This window comes from Arachis hypogaea, chromosome 15, assembly GCF_003086295.3.
Source record: "Arachis hypogaea cultivar Tifrunner chromosome 15, arahy.Tifrunner.gnm2.J5K5, whole genome shotgun sequence".
NCBI lineage: Eukaryota > Viridiplantae > Streptophyta > Magnoliopsida > Fabales > Fabaceae > Arachis > Arachis hypogaea.
Window position 1 is genome coordinate 78,744,904 of NC_092050.1, and position 21,397 is coordinate 78,766,300.

Consider the following 21,397-nt stretch of genomic DNA (forward strand, 5'->3'; position numbering starts at 1 on the left):
AAGATCCAAACCAACATCTCACAAAATTCCTGAGAATTTGCGACACTGTGAAGTCCAATGGAGTCCAGGAAGATACCTATAAACTGCTCTTGTTCCCATTTTCACTTAGGGACAAGGCAGCTAAGTGGCTGGAATCATTCCCAAGGGGGAGCCTAACAACCTGGGATGAGGTGGAAAGCAAGTTTCTGGCACGTTTCTACCCCCCACAAAAGGTCAATAGGCTTCGATCTGAGGTTCAGACGTTTAGACAACAAGATGGTGAAACTCTCTACGAGGCATGGGAGAGATTCAAGGATTTGACAAGGAAATGCCCACCAGACATGTTCCATGACTGGGTGCAATTGCATATTTTCTATGATGGACTTTCTTATGAATCAAGGAAGGCTGTAGATCATTCATCAGGAGGTTCATTGAACAGGAAAAAGACTGTGGAAGAAGCCATTGAAGTGATTGAGACAGTGGCTGAGAATGAGTACTACTATGCTTCAGAGAGACACAACACTAAGGGAGTCATGGAGCTGAACCATGTTGATACAATTTTAGCCCAAAACAAGGTGTTTGCCAAGCAACTAGCAGAGCTCACCAGGAAATTAGAAACAAAGCAAGTGGCTGCAATACACACACAAGATCAAGTGGAAGTAATCCCTGAAGGAGGTGATTGGGAAGAGGCCAACTTTGTGGGAAACCAACAAAGGCAATCATATGATCCACATTCCAACACTTACAATCCAGGATGGAAAAACCACCCAAACTTTGGGTGGGGGAACCAACAAACCCAACCACAAAACCACAAACCTTACAACCACAACCAACATAACAATTCCACATACCAAAACTCCAACCAAAGATCATACCAAGCCACACAAAACACTTACTCCCAACCATCATATCATGGCCAAAATAATCAACCTACCCAACCTAATCCGAACCAACAATTTCAAGATCAATTAAACAGGATAGAAGGAGTGCTTGCAAACATGGGTCAGGACATAAGTGAGTTGAAAAACTTTAGGGATGATGTGAGATCTACCTTAAGGAACCATGGTGAAAAACTCAAGAGGATGGAGTCTCAAGTAGGAGAGCTATCTCAACAGGCCCCCAAGTCAACTGCAGTGTTCCCTAGTGACACAGAAAAGAATCCTAAAGGGGAACAAAAGAGAGTGAGATGGGAAGAATGCAAGGCCATCACCACATTGAAGGAAGTCTCAGAAGAAGAAGGAATCAGACCCTCAGAACAGGAGCCAGAAATCTTGAAGGAAGGTGTGGAAGAAGCTAAGCAGGAAGGTGAAACTGAACAAGCCAAGGAACTGCAAACAGGCATGCTGGAAACATACCAACCAAAAGCACCATTTCCTCAGAGGTTAGGAGGAGGTGAAAAAGGGAAAACCTATTCAAGGTTTTTAGAGACATTTAAGTCTCTCCATATTAATATTCCCTTCCTTGAGATCCTCCAGCAGATGCCTACACATATCAAGTATTTAAAGGAATTGCTGAGCAAGAAAAGAGTTTTGAAGGGAGGACAAACTGTAATAATGAACAAAGAATGCAGTGCCCTCATCAAGAAGGACATAGTCTCTAAGAAAACAGACCCAGGAAGTTTTCATATACCCTGCATCATAGGGGAAACAAAAATTGACGGAGGATTCTGTGATCTAGGAGCTAGCATAAATGTGATGCCTCTGACTCTTATGAAGAGGCTACAACTGAATGAGGCGAGATCCACTGATGTAATCATACAACTGGCTGACAAAACTCAGAAGCAAGCTGAAGGGGTAGTTGAAAATGTGCTGGTGAAAGTGGGAAATTATTTCTTCCCCACAGACTTTGTCATTTTGGACATGGAGGAAAGCCACCTACACCCTATCATTCTGGGAAGGCCATTTCTAGCCACTGCTAGAGTGCTCATAGATGTAGAACAAGGAGAGCTAATCTTGAGAATACATGATGAACAGCTCATTTTCAATGTTTTCAAACCTGCATCTGAGCCTGAACCAGAACCTGAAAAGCCTAAGGATGATAGTAGCCATCTGTGTTTGGAGGAAAGCAATCCAGCAGCTGAAACTCTAAAACAGTCCTTGGAAGGCAAACAAGAATTGCAAGAGTTAAAGCCACAAGAATCAATAGAAACAGATCAGAAGGATCCTCCTGGCATAAAGGTCAATGAAGAAATCCTCAAGAGAAAGGGAAGAATTGTAAAGAAATTGCCAAGAGGGTGGAGAAACAAGAAAATTCCCACTGAAGGTTTCTCTCCGGGAGATAAAGTGATATCAAGTCATTATCTGCCAATTCCACCTGGCCTCAAAACCATTCCTTCCCAGCTCCCGCAAGTGTTCACAATCAGGAAAGTTCTTTCTATGGAACATTTAGAAGTCATGAAGGAATCAAATGGGGACGTTTTCATAGTGAGAGGAGAAGACATCAAGCACTACAATCCACCCTAACAAGGGACAACCGTCAAGCTAGTGACGTTAAAGAAGCGCTTCATGGGAGGCAACCCATGTTTTAGTATCCTTACTCTTTATTGTTTTGCTTCGCATCTAATAAAGCATGGTTTCTTATGCATGAACTTGAATCCTCAGGACAACTGTTGATAAAGTGCACTAAACATTGCATGTAAATTACAATTGGTCTCTAAGTTTGGTGTGCCTGAAGGCACTCCCAAATCTTATTCAAATTGTATTCATTCTTTCATTCAAGGTGCACGACCAAACATTAAGTTTGGTGTCTCTTTTGAACACAGTTAATGAAAAGCAAGAAGATCCTCTGGATTTAGAAATTCATGACAAGTATACCATTTGCATGTTTTAATACTTTGATTTCAATTACTTTAGGTAGTGAAATTATTTAGGATCAAAAAGCCAAAGTGACTATGATTTATTAGAATTATGCACATTCATTAAGGACAACCAACATGATTTCATGTCATCAGGAGACATTACCAAACACTAAGTTTGGTGTCCAGTAATAAGTGTGCATACATACAAAGGTCACGGCTATAAGCTCAGGAAGTCAATCATTGATTTACAATTCAAAAGAAGGAAAAACATCAAATTTGTTTGTTTGTGCAGGTACAAAAGGAAGGATAAGAATGGAGGAAAAAGACAAGGGGGGAGGTACGGTGCTTGGTCAAAAAGGAAGTTCACAAGTCTTTGAAACTAACACATGGGAAAAGGAAGTTCTGCATGAAAAGATAGCTACATGTACAACCTAATGCACTCAGAATACTTCCAAGAAAATGAAAAGCAATTCGTCCTTTTCCCTAATTCATATATTTACCATCAAGCCACCCTTTACAAATCACCCTAGCCGTCCATTTTTCACTTACGGGCACTATAAAGAACCACTTGGGGAACGAGTTCCACACCACCAAATCTCCTTCATGCACATTTTCTTTCATCATAGCATAACTATCTCTTGCCGAAAACAACCTCACCACACTTCCAACAACACTTCTTGCTTCACCTTGTCAACTTTAGCTTGTCACTTACCAAAACTAAAGAACCAATGGCAGCCTCATCTAGCCACAAAAGAAGAAAAGACAAGCAGCCAATGGAAGAGAACAGGGAATTCGATGCATGGAGATACAAATCAGTTTTCCATGAGATTCAAGCCGAATGGATGAGACCTAAAACGGTACTAGCTGAGGTTCCCTTTGACCTTGAAAAGGATGAGTTCCCAGGTGTTTGGGAGAAGATCAAAAAGAGGAAGTGGGAGCTCCTGACTAAGCCAATCACTAGAATCAACATCAACCTGGTGAAAGAGTTTTATGCAAATGTAGTGAGGGAGGATTCAACCGTGAAACCCACATACAAAAGCTATGTGAGAGGGGTGGAAGTTGACTTCAGCCCCAAGGCAATCATGAAAACTCTTGGCCTGAAAAACATACGTTTCAGCCAAGCAAGTTATGAGGAAAGGATGATAGGAGAACCTGACTATACGACTATTGCTGAAGACCTTTGTGCCATCAGAGCTGAATGGGTGAGAAAAACAAGAGGGGCTCCAAGAGTCTTGAGAAGGGAAGACCTAACACCTGAAGCTAAAGGGTGGTATGCAATAGTTAGGAGATCCATCCTACCCACTGCAAACTCTTCAGAAATAGTCCCTAAAAGAGCCATCTTGCTACATTGCATTATGGTGGGAGGGGAGATCAAAGTTCATAAACTCATTGCTGAACAGATACAAGAGCTTAGTGAGAAAAGTGATCCTGAATCCTGGCTCCACTTCCCTAGCACCATCATTAGACTATGCATCGATGCCCAAGTACCACTTGAAGATGAAAGACCTAATTGGCTACATCCTGGAATGGCCATAACTGCGTACAGAATGACTCTTGGCCCAATTGCTCCAAGACATACAAAGAGAAGAAATGAAGAAGGGCAACAAGCAGAAGCAGAGCAAGAAGCAGAGCAAGAAGGACAAGAGGGAGAAGAAGGAGAAGAAGAACAAGAAGAGCAAGGAATTCCAGAAAGAAGACAACAAATTCCCAGAGACCCCATGGATATGAGCAGAATGCAGGAAATCATAGAAGGAATGTCTCAACAATACATGAGGTCTCAGGAGAGACAAGAGGACTTTCACCTAAAAATGATGGATATGCAAAGGAACTTTGAATCAAGATTCTTAGATCTGCAAAGGGAACAGAATTTACAATTACAGGAATCCTTCAGCTACATATGCCAACACCAAGATGCCAATGTCTTGGCAATCAAGGAAGCCACCACTTTACAGAACGCAAGATACTCAGTTCAAGCTGATTACAACATCAGTTCTCAAATCAAGCTTAACTACATAGGGGAACATCTACACAAGATGGACCCAGCATTCCCAGCTTTTGATGAGTATTTCAAAGGGAGGAAAGAAGGAGAAATAAACAAGGCAATGATCCTTGAAAAAGGAGTGGAAGAAACAATGAAAAAGGCTGGATTCTGGAAAAAGCTCATAAGAAAAGACAAAGGAAGTACAAGTGGTCAAAAAGTGGTAGGAAGCAAGAAGAAGCAGGATCCCAAGAATCAAGAAGAACCAAGCAATAAATGAGAGGTGGTCTCGTTCCTTAATAATCAAATGATAATTGGTGAATTGTCTTTATGAGCTTTCTTTCATTATAAGTCATTTAAGTTTTATGTGAACGTTCTAGTATGTTTGTCTGTTTATTGCTTTGAATAAAGTGAATGCCTAGATGTTTGGATATAACTTCACCTTCTTAAACAAATGCTTGCCATGCTTGTTCTGTTTCCAAAAATTAAAAGAAAAGTTTGAATAAAAGTAACTTGGCTCAATTAGTGACAAATCAAGTAGAATTAAGTGGTGGTATGCATGCTTGATTGTTTAGTCAGATCACTGGAAATAGAGTGTAGAATTATCATTTTTTGTGTAGAAATTGAAAACTGTCTATGGATCTTGATGAATAAATGTCTTTGGCCATGAAAAAAAAAGAAAAAGAAGAAGAAAAAGCCACTGAAAAAGGGCAACCAAAAAAAAAAAAATTGAGAAAATAAGCTAGGCACCAATGGTTTGAACTTCTGAGACAAATGCCTGTGGTGTTTATGTATTAAGGATATGCTTGGATGAATAGGTTCTGAGGAGTGTTTCAACACTTGGTAACTTGGGTTAACTAACCCGGGATTATCAACCAAAAGTCCATTATCAAGAGCAACCTAAATACAAAACATTTAGTCACACAAAGAGGTGCTGGGCACCAATGTCTCAAGAAGAAATGTGAACTAAAATGCCTGCAGTGGATATGTGTAGTGCACTGATAAGAAAAAGAAAATTCCAAAGGCGTGTGCAACACATGACACTAAGCAAACAAGGAGCAAAGGAGCTCAAAGAAAAAGAAAAGAAAAACAAAGAAGAGAAAAGTGCCAAGGACATAAGAATAACAAGAGGCCATAGCAGTGTTTGATGAATGCAATGAAAAAGTGATAATCTTACCTGATAAGAATGAAAAAGTGATGCTGCAACTTTCTGCATAAAACCCTTCTGATGAACTTCAAGTGCTTACTAATATAGCCAATGTAATTGCTTTCTGTTTCATACTTTCTTCTCAAATAACTCAGGACTTGCTTAGGGACAAGCAAGTATTAAGTTTGGTGTTGTGATGCCAAGGCATCTTAGGCGAGTTTCACTAGCATTTTTTCTTTTATTTTTAGTTGTTTTATGCATTTTCTTGAGCCTTAAGTAATCATTTGGGCCAAATAGTCATGCTTGTCTTAAATCATTCAACATGAAGATTTTGATGCAAATTTCATGAGTTTTTAGTTATATTACTTGAATGCTATGAATGGAAGATTCTCATGAAAATTTGCAAGACTTTGATGCAGTTGTTTGGATGATTTCAGGGAAGAAGAGGCTAGGCAAGGAAGCAACAAAAATCAATAAAGGAAGGTTGAATATCACATGTGGAGTTTAAGTTCTAGTTTAAGCTTAAACTGGAACTTAAACTACCAAAATCATGAAAGCTGAGGAAAGGGTAAAAGTGGCGTTTAACCTCCAGTTTAACCTTAAACTGGAAGTTAAACGCCAGAAACGGGAAATGCACCAGGGAGCCAATTCCACGTTTAAGCTCCAGTTTAACCTTAAACTGGAGCTTAAACGTGTTCGACCAAGTTTTCTCCTCCAGGGTTGCTTTCTCCATTTCCACGTTTAAGCTCCAGTTTAACCTTAAACTGGAGCTTAAACGTGTTCGACACCTCCAGGGCTACCTTTCTCCGCTTCCATGTTTAAGCTCCAGTTTAACCTTAAACTGGAGCTTAAACGTGTTCGACCTCCAGGATGGCTTTCTCTATTCCCACGTTTAAGCTCCAGTTTAACCTTAAACTGGAGCTTAAACGTGTTCGACCTCCAGGGCTGCTTTTCCTATCTCCACGTTTAAGCTTCAGTTTAACCTTAAACTGAAACTTAAACGTGTTCGACTACGTTACCCTCCAGGGCTTCCTTCTTCCATTTCCATGTTTAAGCTTCAGTTTAACCTTAAACTGAAGCTTAAACGTGCTTCCACAAAAGGCATCACTGGAAGTGTCTGGCGTTTAAGCTGCAGTTTAAGCTTAAACTGCAACTTAAACGCCACTATTGGAAAAGGTTTCTGGGCCAAAAATATTGCAGTTTAAGTTAGCTTTTGAGCACAAACATTAACTTAAACTTACTCTGGTATGAAACCCAATTGAATATCATGGTTTATGGGATTGGGCCTGAAGGATTGATGAGTCTGGAATTTCAATTTGTTGAGTCATGTGTCATTACTTGATTATCACTAAGTTGGCTCAATAAATGTTACAGAATGTGGATCAGCAGCCTCATCAAGATTATAGATCATAAACCCAAAGCAAAAGGAAAGCAGGGAGAGGCCTCAAAGCCCAAGAAACACAACAGAAGCTCAATATAGAAAGTGTATAAATAGGATAGAATTTAAGTTAGGAAGAACTTTTGAACCTTTTCATTTTGCTAGTTTTCATACCTTTGTAATTGAATTCAGAGCTATGACTCACTAAACCCCCTTTCATTGGGTTAGGGAGCTCTATTGTAATTCAATGAATCAATAATAGTTTATCTTCTTCTTCAATCTTTTCTCTTGAATTTTTGTTAGAAAGCTTCTCGATCTAATTCCATTGGGTAGTTGTCTTGGGAAAGAAACTACCCATAATTGGAATCCTTCGGAACCTTGGGAAAGGAATGGAGGATTCATGCTAGAGAAGCTTTCTCACAGTGAATTGGATTGGGGTTTGGATGGATATTGTGACATGTAATCCTACCAAATTGTGGTTCATGAAACTGTGTGGTATAATCAGTGATCGAGCATCATCTCTTCTTATGAACATTTAAACCAAGGGATTGGGAATTTGTTTGTTTTTAGAGAGAATTGGTGAGCCAAGGGATTGGGATCCAATCATATAAGATTGCCAAGCAAAATTCAATGAACGCATTGTTTGAGGAAGAGATAAACATGTTTTGATTCGGAGATCTCAATATCTCCTATAACCCAATGAATTCCCCATCTCCGATTTCCACTTTCTCTTTACATTCTGCAACTCAATTCATGCAATCACCCCCATTCCCTTTTAATTTCAGCAATTTAGCTTCTGCTCTTTAATTCATGCAATTTAAGATTCCGCCATTTCAATTTCTTGCCATTTACGTTTCCCGCCAATTTTACATTCCGCAACTCTCATCTAATTCTTGATTCCGCTCAACTAGACACACTTCTAATCCGAATTGCTCATTCAACCAATCCTTGTGGGATTCGACCTCACTCTATTGTGAGTTTTTACTTGACGATAACCGGTGCACTTGCCGGAAGGAATTTTGCCGATCGTGCAATTTCCTAAATCGTGGCATAACTAGTTTATGTGCATCAAGTTTATGGCGCCGTTGCCGGGGATTGGTTTTCGATTGACAATTCTCAAATTGGAAGTTAACTAGATTGAGCATTTTTCTTGCTTTGTTAATTCAGTTCAAGTTACTTGTTGAATTTCAATTTCTGCACTCTGTTACATGCTTTCTTTCTTTATGCCTTTAAATTCAAGCAACTAACTCACTGACTCACTAACTATTTGAATTAATTCCTCAACTGCTCTAACCATACTCTTCCATTAACCAAGAGTATTTCACTTGTTTGTTGCCTGTGCTGTGTTCTTGTATGACAGGTAGGAGAGGAGAGACATCAACTCCTCCATATACCGAACCAGAGAGGACCCTTCATAGACTTAGAAGGGAAGCAAGAGGGAAGAGAGTACTGAGAGAAGAGGAATCTGAAGGAGAATCTGAGGACAATTTTGAGGAAGCTCTAGATCTCAACATGGATGGAGAATTTCACAACCATGAGAGAGCTGATGGAAACAATGCCATTCCCGAGAGGAGGGTTCTTAGTTCATACATAAACCCAACCTCTGGGAATTGTGGTAGCAGCATTCAGAAACCACCCATTCAGGCCAACAATTTTGAACTCAAACCACAGCTAATATCACTTGTGGAGAATCATTGTTCATTTGGTGGGAGTGCTAATGAAGATCCAAACCAACATCTCACAAAATTCCTGAGAATTTGCGACACTGTGAAGTCCAATGGAGTCCAGGAAGATACCTATAAACTGCTCTTGTTCCCATTTTCACTTAGGGACAAGGCAGCTAAGTGGCTGGAATCATTCCCAAGGGGGAGCCTAACAACCTGGGATGAGGTGGAAAGCAAGTTTCTGGCACGTTTCTACCCCCCACAAAAGGTCAATAGGCTTCGATCTGAGGTTCAGACGTTTAGACAACAAGATGGTGAAACTCTCTACGAGGCATGGGAGAGATTCAAGGATTCAAAATTGTTTGCTCCAATGGCAGGGATTGAGATGCTTCTTCCATGTAAATTGGAATTTGGTGCAGTAAAGCCATCAAGCATCTTCCTTGCATTGTTATTATTTTCGGCCATGTCTCCTTCTTTTTCGAAAATTTCAGTCAGATTTTCTCCAGAGAGTTGTGCTTTAGCTTCCCTTAGCTTCCTCTTCAGAGTCCTTTTAGGTTCAGGATCGGCTTCAACAAGAATGTTCTTATCCTTGTTCCTGCTTATATGAAAAAGAAGATAACAGAAAATAATAGGGAACCTCTTTGCCACAATAGAGATGTTCCTTTATGTGAGTAGAAGAGAAGAATAAAAGAAGGGGAAGAGAAAAACTCAAACACAGAGAGAAAGATGGTGTTCGAATTTTGGGTGGAGGAGAAGTGTTAGTAGATGAATAAATAAATAAAAGGAAATGAGAGATGAGAAAATAATTCGAAAATTAAACAAAATAAAAATAATTTTTTTTAATTTAAAAATTAAAGTTAGAATTCGAAAATAAAAAAATTAAATTAAATTAAATTAAAATTTAAAACAATTAGTTAATTAAAAATTAATTTTGAAAAAGAGAGAAGGGATTTTCGAAAATTAGAGGGAGAGAGTTAGTTAGGTAGTTTTGAAAAAGCTAAGAATCAAACAAAAAGTTAAGTGGTTAATTGAAAAAGAATTGAAATTCAAATTTTGAAAAGATAAGAAGTTAGAAAAGATTTTGAAATTAATTTTGAAAAAGATGCGATTGAAATTTATTTTGAAAAAGATTTGAAAAAGAAATTTAAAAAGATTTGATTTTGAAAATTAAAGTTGATTACTTGACTAACAAGAAACAAAAAGATAGTATTTTAAAATTTAAAATTGAACCTTTCTTACTAGGCAAGTAACAAACTTAAAATTTTGAATCAATCACATTAATTATTAGCATTAATTTCGAAAATATGAAATAGAAATAAGAAAAAGATTTTGAAAATAAATTTTGAAATTTTTGAAAATATTAAGAAGAAAATTGAAAAAGATTTGATTTTTGAAAAAGATTTGAAAAAGATAGAATTTTTAAATTGAAAATTTGACTTGACTCATAAGAAACAAGTAAATTTTAAAATGTTTTGAAAATGTCAACTCAAATTTTCAAAATTTATGAGTGAAACAAGGGAAAGATATTTTTTTTATTTTTGAATTTTTAATGATGAGAGAGAAAAACAATAAAAAGACTCAATGCGTGAAAGTTTTGGATCAAAACAAATGATGCATGCAAGAACATTATGAATGTCAAGATGAACACCAAGAATACTTTGAATGTCAAGATGAACACTAAGAACTTATTTTTGAAAATTTTGAAGAAAAGAAGAACATGCAAGACACCAAACTTAGAAACTTTTAGTTTTTAGATACTATGAATGCAAGAATGCATATGAAAAACAAGATGCAATACACAACAAGAAAATATGAAGATCAAACAAGAGGATTCATCAAGAACAACTTGAAGATCATGAAGAATGCAATGCATGAATTTTCGAAAAATGCAAGAAAGAAATAAACATGCAATTGACACCAAACTTAAAAATTGACTATAGATTCAAGCAAGAAACATCAAATTATTTTTGGTTTTATGATTTTATAAATTTTTTTTTTGGATTTTTCGAAAATTCTTTTGAAAAGGAAAATAAGGATTTCAAAATTTTTAATAGGAATTCTAGGAATCTTGCAATGTTAGTCTCAAACTCCGGTCTAGGAATTAGACATGGCTCACTAGCCAGCCAAGCTTTCAGTGAAAGCTCCGGTCCAAAATACTAGACATGGCCAATGGCCAGCCAAGCTTTAGCAGATACCAATCAGACATACAACAGCTGATACTTCATTCAACTTGCTTCTGTGCTGATGAGTGGAAGCCTCGGTCCAAAAGAGTTAGACATGGCTTTACAGCCAGCCAGGCTTCAACATGTTTCATGAAACTCTAGAATTCCTTCTTAAAAATTCTGAAGAACATAAATTAAAATATATATTTTTTTGAAAAAAATTTTTTCGAAAATAAAAGAATAAAAACAAAAAGCTTAAAATTAAAATAAAATTACCTAATCTGAGTAACAAGATGAACCGTCAGTTGTCCAAACTCGAACAATCCCCGGCAACGGCACCAAAAACTTGGTGCTCGGAATGTAATTCACACACTTTGTCAAAACTTCGCACAACTAACCAGCAAGTGCACTGGGTCGTCCAAGTAATAAACCTTACGTGAGTAAGGGTCGATCCCACGAAGATTGTCGGCTTGAAACAAGCTATGGTCACCTTGTAAATATCAGTCAGGCAGATTCAGATGGTTATAGAGAATTGATAATTAAAACATAATTAAAATATAAACTGGGATAGAGATACTTATGTAATTCATTAGTGAGAATTTCAGATAAGCGTATAGAGATGCTTTTGTTCTTCCTGAACCTCTGCTTTCCTGCTGTCTTCATCCCATCATTCCTACTCCCTTCCATGGCAAGCTTATGCAGGGCATCACCGTTGTCAATGGCTACATCCCGTCCTCTCAGTGAAAATGGTCCAAAATGTGCTGTCACCACACGGCTATTCATCTGTCGGTTCTCGATCATACTGGAATAGGATTCAGTCATCCTTTTTGCGTCTGTCACTACGCCCAGCACTCACGAGTTTGATGCTCGTCACAGCCATCCCTTCCCGGATCCTACTCGGAATACCACAAACAAGGTTTAGACTTTCCGGATCTCAAGAATAGTCGCCAATAATTCTAGCCTATACCACGAAGACTCTGATCTCATGGAATGGAAGGCTCAGTTGTCAAGCAAGGCAACCATGCGTCATGAACCAGAAGGCTAAGAGATATGCACTTAAGCGATTGCAAGTAGAACGGAGGTGGTTGTCAGGCACGCGTTCATGGGTGAGAATGGTGATGAGTATCACGGATCATCACCTTCCTCAGGTTGTAGAACAAGTGTATATCTTAGATAAGAAATAGGCTTGAGTTGAGTAGAAAAACAATAGTACTTTGCATTAATTCATAAGGAACAGTAGAGCTCCAGACCTTAATCTATGGTGTGTAGAAACTCTACCGTTGAAAATACATAAGAACAAGGTCCAGGCATGGCCGAATGGCCAGCCTCCCCAAATGTCATATGAATTCGAAATTAAGGGAAAAGGACCCCTAGTACAATAGTAAAGAGTTCTATTTATGCTAAACTAGTTACTAGGGTTACAGAAATAGGTAAATGATGCAGAAATCTACTTCCGGGGCCCACTTGGTGTGTGCTTGGGCTGAGCGTTGAAGCTTTCACGTGGAGAGGTCTTTCTTGGAGTTAAACGCTAGTTTATAACCTGTTTCTGGTGTTTTACTCCACTTTGCAACCTGTTTCTGGCGTTTGACTCCAGAATAGGGCAAGGAGCTGGCGTTGAATGCCAGTTTGCGTCATCTAAACTCGATCAAAGTATGGACTATTATATATTGCTGGAAAGCCCTGGATATCTACTTTCTAACGCAATTGAGAGTGCGTCATTTGGATTTCTATAGCTCCAGAAAATCCACTTTGAGTGCAGGGAGGTCAGAATCCAATAGCATCTGCAGTCCTTCTTCAACCTCTGAATCTGATTTTTGCTCAAGTCCATCAATTTCAGCCAGAAATTATCTAAAATCACAGAAAAACACACAAACTCATAGTAAAGTCCAGAAATGTGAATTTTATTTAAAAACTAATAAAAATATATTAAAAACTAACTAAATCATACTAAAAACTATATAAAAATAATGCCAAAAAGCGTATAAATTATCTGCTCATCAGTCGATTTGCAGAGTGACTGGGTGCCCATGAAAGTATTGCTTTAACCTCCGTAAGGAGACAACAAGGCAAAAGCTAATTTTTCTAGCCTTGTATATCTCAGCTCCGCTCCCTAGATCACCTTACTTATGAAATATACAAGCTATTGTTGCTTATTCTCTTCCTAGACCAAGGTAGCCACCATTGCCTCTTCCTTGACTGCTGATGATCTGATTGTTGTGATGGTATAGAATTTCTCAATTGAATGAATTCTCATTGCAAGTGTAGTTCTACACTAACAAACAATCCTCACATGCAAAAATTTTGGTTGTCACAAAGTACAAACCCCAAATAAGAATTAACCGAAGTATTTAGACTCCGGGTCGTCTCCCTAGGATTGCAATGAAGTGGTCAATTATTGGCTACAAAAATGCAAGGGGGTTTTGATTGATAAAGGGGCAAGAATTTAAATGTCAAGAAGAGTAAATCAAACAAGCAATTAAAGAAAGCAAGATAAAGGACTCTTGGCTAAGACTTAGGTAATCGAGATCACTATCCTTGTCAACAATTCAAATATTGATAATTATGCGGAACCGAACTCATTAGGTCTACTCACTAAAGCCTTAAGTACATAATGTCTACTCCTAGGCTTGGAGTATGTCAAATGGCTTGATCAACATCAATCCATAAGTCCCAGCCTTGCTACTAGTTGACTTAGTAGTGGGCTAGAGTCAATGGTTATCAAATTGATCCCCAAGGGTTCTAAAATTACCAATTCAACAAAGTCCAAGGATTCAAGATCACTCAATCCCCTTAGCCTAGGCCAAGGGTCAAGAGAACTACTCAAAAACTATAGGAAGCATTATATCAAACACCTAATGTGCAATAAAAGTAAACATCACAAATGCTAAAATTAAGGAGAACCATAACTATCGTAAGTAAGAACTCAACAATAGCAAGCAAGATCAACATAAAAGAAACATAGAAACATGAAATCTACATTAAAGGGAATTTTGACTCCACAATGTTCATCATCACAAAAGGAAGCAAAATGAGAAATTAACATTACAACTAAGAAAATCAAGATGTAGAAGTGAGAAATTGTAAAAGAACCAAGATGGAAGCAAGGAATTAAACATGGATCCAAGACATTCTAACCTAATCCTAACCTAATTCTAGAGAGAAGAGGGAGCTTCTCTCTCTAGAAAACTAACTAAAGGCTCATGTTGACTAACTAATTGCTCCCCCTTTGCTTGGACTTCAATTCTACATGAAATACACTCAGAAACAAGTTGGATTTGGGCCTGGGCAGCTCAGAAATCGCCCCCAGCATTTTGCCTTTAAGTGGGCCACGTGAGAGTATCGGCGCGTGCGCGCCACGTGTGCGTGCGCGTCAATTGGCTATTTCTTCACCCGCGCGGACGCGTCATGTACGCGTGCGCGTCTCTATGTGAATCCACTTTTGCGCGTGCGCGCCTTGTACGCGTGCGCGTCCATTGGTGCATTCCCAATCTTTGTTTCTTCATGCATTCTCCTCTTTGTATGCTTTTCTCCTCATTTCTTCCATCCAATACTTGCCTTATGAAACTGAAATCACTCAACAAACACATCAAGGCATCGAATGGAATTAAAGTGAGTTAAAATCACCAATTTAAGGGCCTAAAAAGCATGTTTTACACTTAAGCACAATTCAAGGGAGAATTACAGAACCATGCTATTTCATTGAATAAATGTGAGAAAGAGTGGTAAAATCCCCTAAAATAAGCACAAGATAAACCACGAAATCGGGGTCTATCAAATCTCCCCACACTTAAACTAAGCATGTCCTCATGCTAAAATCAAGAAAGAAGCAAAGGGTATTAACATTTATTCAATACAAGCTAACTAAATACAATCTATCTATATGCAACCTATTTACATGAATGCAATGGCTCAATCAAAATAAATCAATCTCCAAAAATACACATGCAAGCACAAGGGGCAAAGGCATTAACAAGCAAAGCAAACCACAATTGGATTGAATCATTGAAAGATTTTACAAACTTGTAAGAAAAGATGATCATGGGTGGAAACGAGTAATTGAGCGATCAAACCCTCGCCGGATGTGTATCTGCTCCAGGCACTCAGGTGTATGGGGTTGATTCACTCAATTCTCTCCTAATCATGCTTTCCAAGATTTATTTTTCATCTAACAATCAACAATTACTTTATGCATGCATACAAATATCATGAGGACTTTCCCATAGGTTGTAATGGGGCTAGGGTCAAGGTAGGATGCATATGGTCAAGTGAGTTTGAGATTTAGATCTTTTGATTAACTTAAACTTCCCACCTAACCTATGACAACCTATACAATTCTAAACAAACCTAACTACCCATTCTTCACTTTTTCACACACTCATGCATTCTCTTTTTGATCACCACCCATACGCATTGACTTTATTGAACTTTAAACTTTGGGACATTTTGTTCCCTTTTTATTGTAATTTAAAATTTTTTTTCAAACTAAAATATATACAAGAATATCAGTGCATATGGTTTACATATGATTAAAACATAAGTATTTACCCAATTCCCAAGATTTTTCAACAAAAACATAAACACACCTTTATCTCTACCCAATGTACCCAACTTTCCTACAATCAAATGATAAGCACTCTTACTAGCCTAAGCTAATCAAAGATCCAAACAAGGGACATTTATTATTTTTTACTTAGGTTTGTAATGTGCTATAATTAAGAACAAATGGGTTAAGCATAGGCTCAAAATTGGCTAGCAATGGAAGATAAAAGGTTAGCTAATTGGGTAAGTGAGCTATTTGAACAACGGCCTCAATCATACAAATGCATGTATACACAAAATAATGGACATAAAGAATTAAACAAATCAATGATTACACTTATAGGAAGAGAATAATGCACACAAGAATGAAAATAAGTGGTTATATGATGTAACCACACAATTAGGCTCAAAACTCACATGCTTGTGTTCCTTGCTCAAAATATGATCCACAAAGTGTATAATTCAAGCAAGTCCTAAAAAAAAAAATTTCAACCAATTGGGGTGGTGTCCTAAAAATGGATTTCTTGGAAATTTTCATCATAATGACTAAGCTTATTCTAATGCAAGGTTGTGATTTAGAAAATTTTAAAAATTTTCCCTAGTTTACCCTCTTTTCACTCAAAAAAAAAAAATTTGATACAAAAAGGGTCAACTGGGTTTTAACAATCCAAAATATTTTTCTAATCACAATCAAGAGCTAAGATGCAATATTCCTATATATATATAATAAAAGTGTGCATCAACCAAAATAAGGGTATCCACAATAGCAAATATGTACAGTAATTCCAAAATGATCTCAAAGATAAAGTGCAAGGATAAAATAAAGTAGCAGAAACTAGAAATAGATGTTTAAAATTCACCACATAAATGCTATTCACCGGTCACGAACGGTGACCTTCCCATACTTTAGGATGAAGCATCGTCCTCAATGCTACTGCTGAAGCTTGAGATAGGGGTCAACAATCGTGCCGGGCTGTGGTACTGGCTCAGGCTGTGGATCCTCAGGAGGCTGTTGAACCTCTGTGGTGGCCTGTGTCTCTGGTGGTGCCTCCTGCTAAGTCGGCTCCTCAACATGCTCCTCCTCCTGATCCTGCTCGTCAGAGGCTGGAGAGTCTGGAAGTGGAGGTAGCTCGATGCCCTATGATATGAACACCTGGTCTATGCGGTCAAGACCTCGCAGGATACGACGCTCGCTGCGCTCCATGAAGCGAAATAAGCGCTGCACCAACATGTATGTCGGCTCAGGTGCAGGAGGTGGTGGCAAGGATGTTGCGGCTGGTGAAGACGATGCGGGTCCTGTTGTTGCTGCTGATGATGAGGGCTGAGCTGCCTCCACCACTACTCTGGCTCGAGAACGGCGTTTGGGTGGAGGCTTCTCGTGCACCCACCCACCCCATAGAATAGTAACCTCCTTGTCGTCATCATTTGGGGGTGGTGATGTCACATCATCGTCCTCCCATGGGACATCAGCCAGCTCAATCATACTAGTGACCAAGGTAGGAAATTGTAGGAGGCCACGGATACGTGCACGCCACATACTCTGCCTAATCAACCGGGGGAAGTCTACCTCTTTCCCCTCCATCACACACCCAATCAGAACCAGCATATCCATCGGAATCTCTGAGAAGTGAGCGGTGGGTAGGACATAATGGGCGAATATATGCTGCCAAGTCCTAGCCTCTCTCGACAGATAGGCGAATAGCATCCCCTTGGGCTTCTTGTTCCCAGAATCGATCACCCAAGGGGCGTCAGGTATGGCAATCACGCGCTTAAGCGCCTCATAGTCAAATGTCATGCAGTGGATGGCTACCTCTGCCTGCTGATAAGCGCAAGTGCCATCAGTGCGAGGTCGGCAAAGCAATGCCTCCCCAATGGTAGCCTCAGTGATCAAGATCTCTCTACCCTCAGCTGGACTGAATCAAGAGTGGCACGAAATAAGTTGCAGTAGAATTCTCTCACCCATGAAATATTTATCCTCCCTAAATCTCTGTCAACAAAGTCCAATCCCAACTCCAGAATGCGGGTGTTTATGGCGCGTCTCACATCATTGGGGAGGACCAGCTTCTTTTTAATGTTCTGGTTTGTCTTCCGGAATTTAGGGAAGCGAAGCTCACAGTAGAGGTTGGGGAATTTGATTGGGTCGGTGGATGGGAGCAGCTGATTTTCTTTGTCCACTTCATTCAGGGGATTCTTAGCATAATTAGCATAGGGAGAAGGGGTACAGTTTTAGAGCACTTTCTCTTCTTTGAGGTGGTAGCAATGGCTTTCCCTTTGTCTGACATCCTAAAAAACAGATGTAGCATGATATAAGCAGCTAGCCAAGCAAATGTAAAGCACTCAAAGTAAGGCATACTCATGAAGTGAGTGAAGAAAACAGAATGCTTGAAATGCAAGTAACAAAATTCAGAATTCAATTCAAGTTACAAATAAAGAATTCAAACCACAATTGCACAATGCTTATTTATTGAGCCTAAGAAATGCCATATCCAAAAGAATGATTAAAGGAGTTATGTTCAAAACAAAAGGAAGAAATCAGTTGGTTAATCAAGTTAGAGTTAGAAATTAGTTCAAAAATCAGTGATATGACAATTATCGGCTCAATTAAAAGAAGTGTACAAAACAGGGGTGCAAGCATACCCACAACCATGAAATGCATATAGTCATTGATGATGAAATATGATATTGCCAAAAAGCAACCAATTATGAAAACAAGTTATCAATCAATGTGAAAATCACTAGAATTGTATGAATTGGTGTTGGTAAAATTAAAACTTCAATGAACAATGCACATAAATGAAATTCAAACACCAAATTTCAATGAGGCATGAAGGTCACAAGGTTGAGATAAGAGTTGAAAATTTATGCACCATGTGACTGAAGGTAATTTGGGTATAGAGAAAATGAGTCACATTAGCCACATAGGTGGAAGAAATCATCAACCTTGTGAAAGCAAGCAAATGGGGCTCAATTTCAAATGAAAACCAAGTTTATGGTCAATCTGAAAATTTACTCAAACTATTCAATGCATAGAAGTAAATCAACATTGTAAACAAGCAAAGAATATAATAAGCATGACCAAAACTTGCAAACACGCCCTTGAAGAGTTTCCAAAACCATTTAGAAAACAAAATTCTATTGACACAGAATTCCGTCGAATAGAAGTTTGTTGCATCAATTAAACAATGTTATTTCACGAAATATGGTTAGAAAAAATCCGACAGCATTTCAACAGTAAATTGGCCATTTCTCAAATTCAAACAATAAATTCAGGTTCCATATGAATGCATTACAATCAAAGACAAAAGCCAGAAGTGACTTCATATGAAAGAGGCATGTAAGCCAATAGGCAGCAACAAACAGCAATAAGCAATTTAGACCAAATCAGCCAGCAACAAATACCATTTTTGCTTTGGACAATGAACAAAAATACTGGCTTAAAATACAGCACCAAATATGCCCAATGAACAGAGATAATGAATTTAGGCAGCATGCTATTTGTTGAATTCAAATTGCAAATAGCATTCCAAGACAATAATCATTCCACTTGTAAGCAGCGTGAATTCAAACAATTAAGCATGATTGGATCCAACAATGAAGTGCAAATTTAATCAGGAATTCAGCCAACAGTGTCAGCAAAAGCAAATAATCAGGCAGCAGTATTCTTTTCTTTTATTGGACAATAACAGAAAATAATGGCCTGAAAACATAGCACCAAAACAGCACAAGGAACAACAGTAATTGCTTCAGTCAGCATTCCTTTCATTGAATTCAATAATCAATCACAAGTGGGCAGCATCAAGAGATCAAATGAGCACAGAACAAATCACTGAAACAAAACAATTCCAAACAGCAGCATAAATTCAAACAAGCCTAAATCCACTACTCAGCCCAGATTCTCTAACCACCTAATCAAACTAAACTAACTAGACTAATCTAACTAAGCAAGCTAAACAGAATAAGCTGAACCAGATTAATCAAACAAAAATAAAATGAAAAATGAGAAGAAAGGAAACCTAGGAAGTAGGGGGGTTGGAACAGAGGAAGGAAAGGTGGAGGGAGGGAAGTGAACCAGCCAGAGCAGGGCGGCGGTCTGGTGGTAAAGTGGAATGTGCGCCGGCGACAATGGAGGTCGCGGCGGTGCTTGTGGCGGTGCCGGGGTGCTGTGAGAACGGGTGAGAGAGAGAGACAGGGCCAAGGAGTGAGAATAGAGAGAGGGTTGAAAGAGTGAAGGATGAGGAGAGGGGGTGTGTGTGCAGTGACGGTGGGTTGCAGACAGTGGAGTTGGAGGTTTGGAAATGGAGGAGAAGAGAAAATGGAACGTTGGAGAAGAAGAGAGGGTTGGGGTGCGACTACGCTAGGGCTTTCGCGTCCCTGGTTAAATGATATTTTTGAATCCATGCGTGCGCTGGTGCACGAAATCACAATCACACTTTTGCAATTCCGCACAACTAACCAGCAAGAGCATTGGGTCATCCAAGTAATACCTTACGTGAGTAAGGGTCGATCCCACGGAGATTGTCAGCTTGAAGCAAGCTATGGTTATTCTGTAACTCTTAGTCAGGAAATTAGTAATAAAAATGATTGGATTTATGAAGTGTAAATAACATAAAATAAATACTTGTATTCAGTAATGGAGAACAGGTTGAGGTTCTGGAGATGCTCTGTCTTCTGAATCTCAGCTTTCCTACTGTCTTCTTGTTCACGCACGCAGGTCTCCTTCCATGGCAAGCTGTATGTTGGTGGATCACCGTTGTCAATGGCTACCATCCGTCCTCTCAGTGAAAATGGTCCAAGTGCGCTGTCACCGCATGGCTAATCATCTGTCGGTTCTCACTCATGTTGGAATAGAATCCATTGATTCTTTTGCGGTTGTCACTACGCCCAACACTCGCGAGTTTGAAGCTCGTCACAGTCATCCCTTTCCAGATCCTACTCGGAATACCACAGACAAGGTTTAGACTTTCTGGATCTCAGGAATGGCCGCCAATAATTCTAGCCTATACCACGAAGACTCTAATCATGGACCAGGAGGCTAAGAGATACACACTCAAGCTAGTACAGATAGAACGGAGGTGGTTGTCAGGCACGCATTCATAGGTGAGAATGATGATGAGTGTCATGGATCATCACATTCATCAAGGTGAAGTGCGAGTGAATATCTTAGAATAAAAACAAGTGTGATTGAATGAAAAACAGTAGTAATTGCATTAATTCATCGAAACACAGCAGAGCTCCTCACCCCCAACCATGGGGTTTAGAGACTCATGCCATCAGAAATACAACATGAAGTGTAAAAAATCATGAGGTACATAGTAAGTCTCTAAAAGTTATTTTTATACCAAACTAGTAGCTAGGGTTATAGAAAATAAGTAACTAAGTGCAGATAGTGCAGAAATCCACTTCCGGGGCCCACTTGGTGTGTGCTTGGACTGAGCATTGAGCTTTACACGTGTAGAGGCTTCTCTTGGAGTTAAATGCCAGGTTGCAACCAGTTTGTGGCGTTTAACTCTGGTTTGTAACCTGTTTCTGGCGTTTAACTTCAGAATAGGACAGGAAGTTGGCATTTGAACGCCAGTTTGCATCGTCAAAACCCGATAAAAGTATAGACTATTATATATTGCTGAAAATCCCTGGATGTCTACTTTCCAACGCAATTGATAGAGCACCAATTGGGTTTCTGTAGCTCCAGAAAATCCATTTCGAGTGCAGGGAGGTCAGAATCCAACAGCATCTGCAGTCCTTTTTCAGCCTCT

The 21,397-nt window shown here is 39.0% G+C and overlaps 1 non-coding gene across 1 annotated transcript; it reads right to left on the reverse strand.

Moving 5' to 3' along the window:
• Positions 1–218: 218 nt before the first annotated feature.
• LOC112753678 (small nucleolar RNA R71) lies at positions 219–322 on the reverse strand. The gene has a single exon (XR_003178052.1). It is a non-coding gene; the product is annotated as a small nucleolar RNA R71 (small nucleolar RNA).
• Positions 323–21,397: the final 21,075 nt, after the last annotated feature.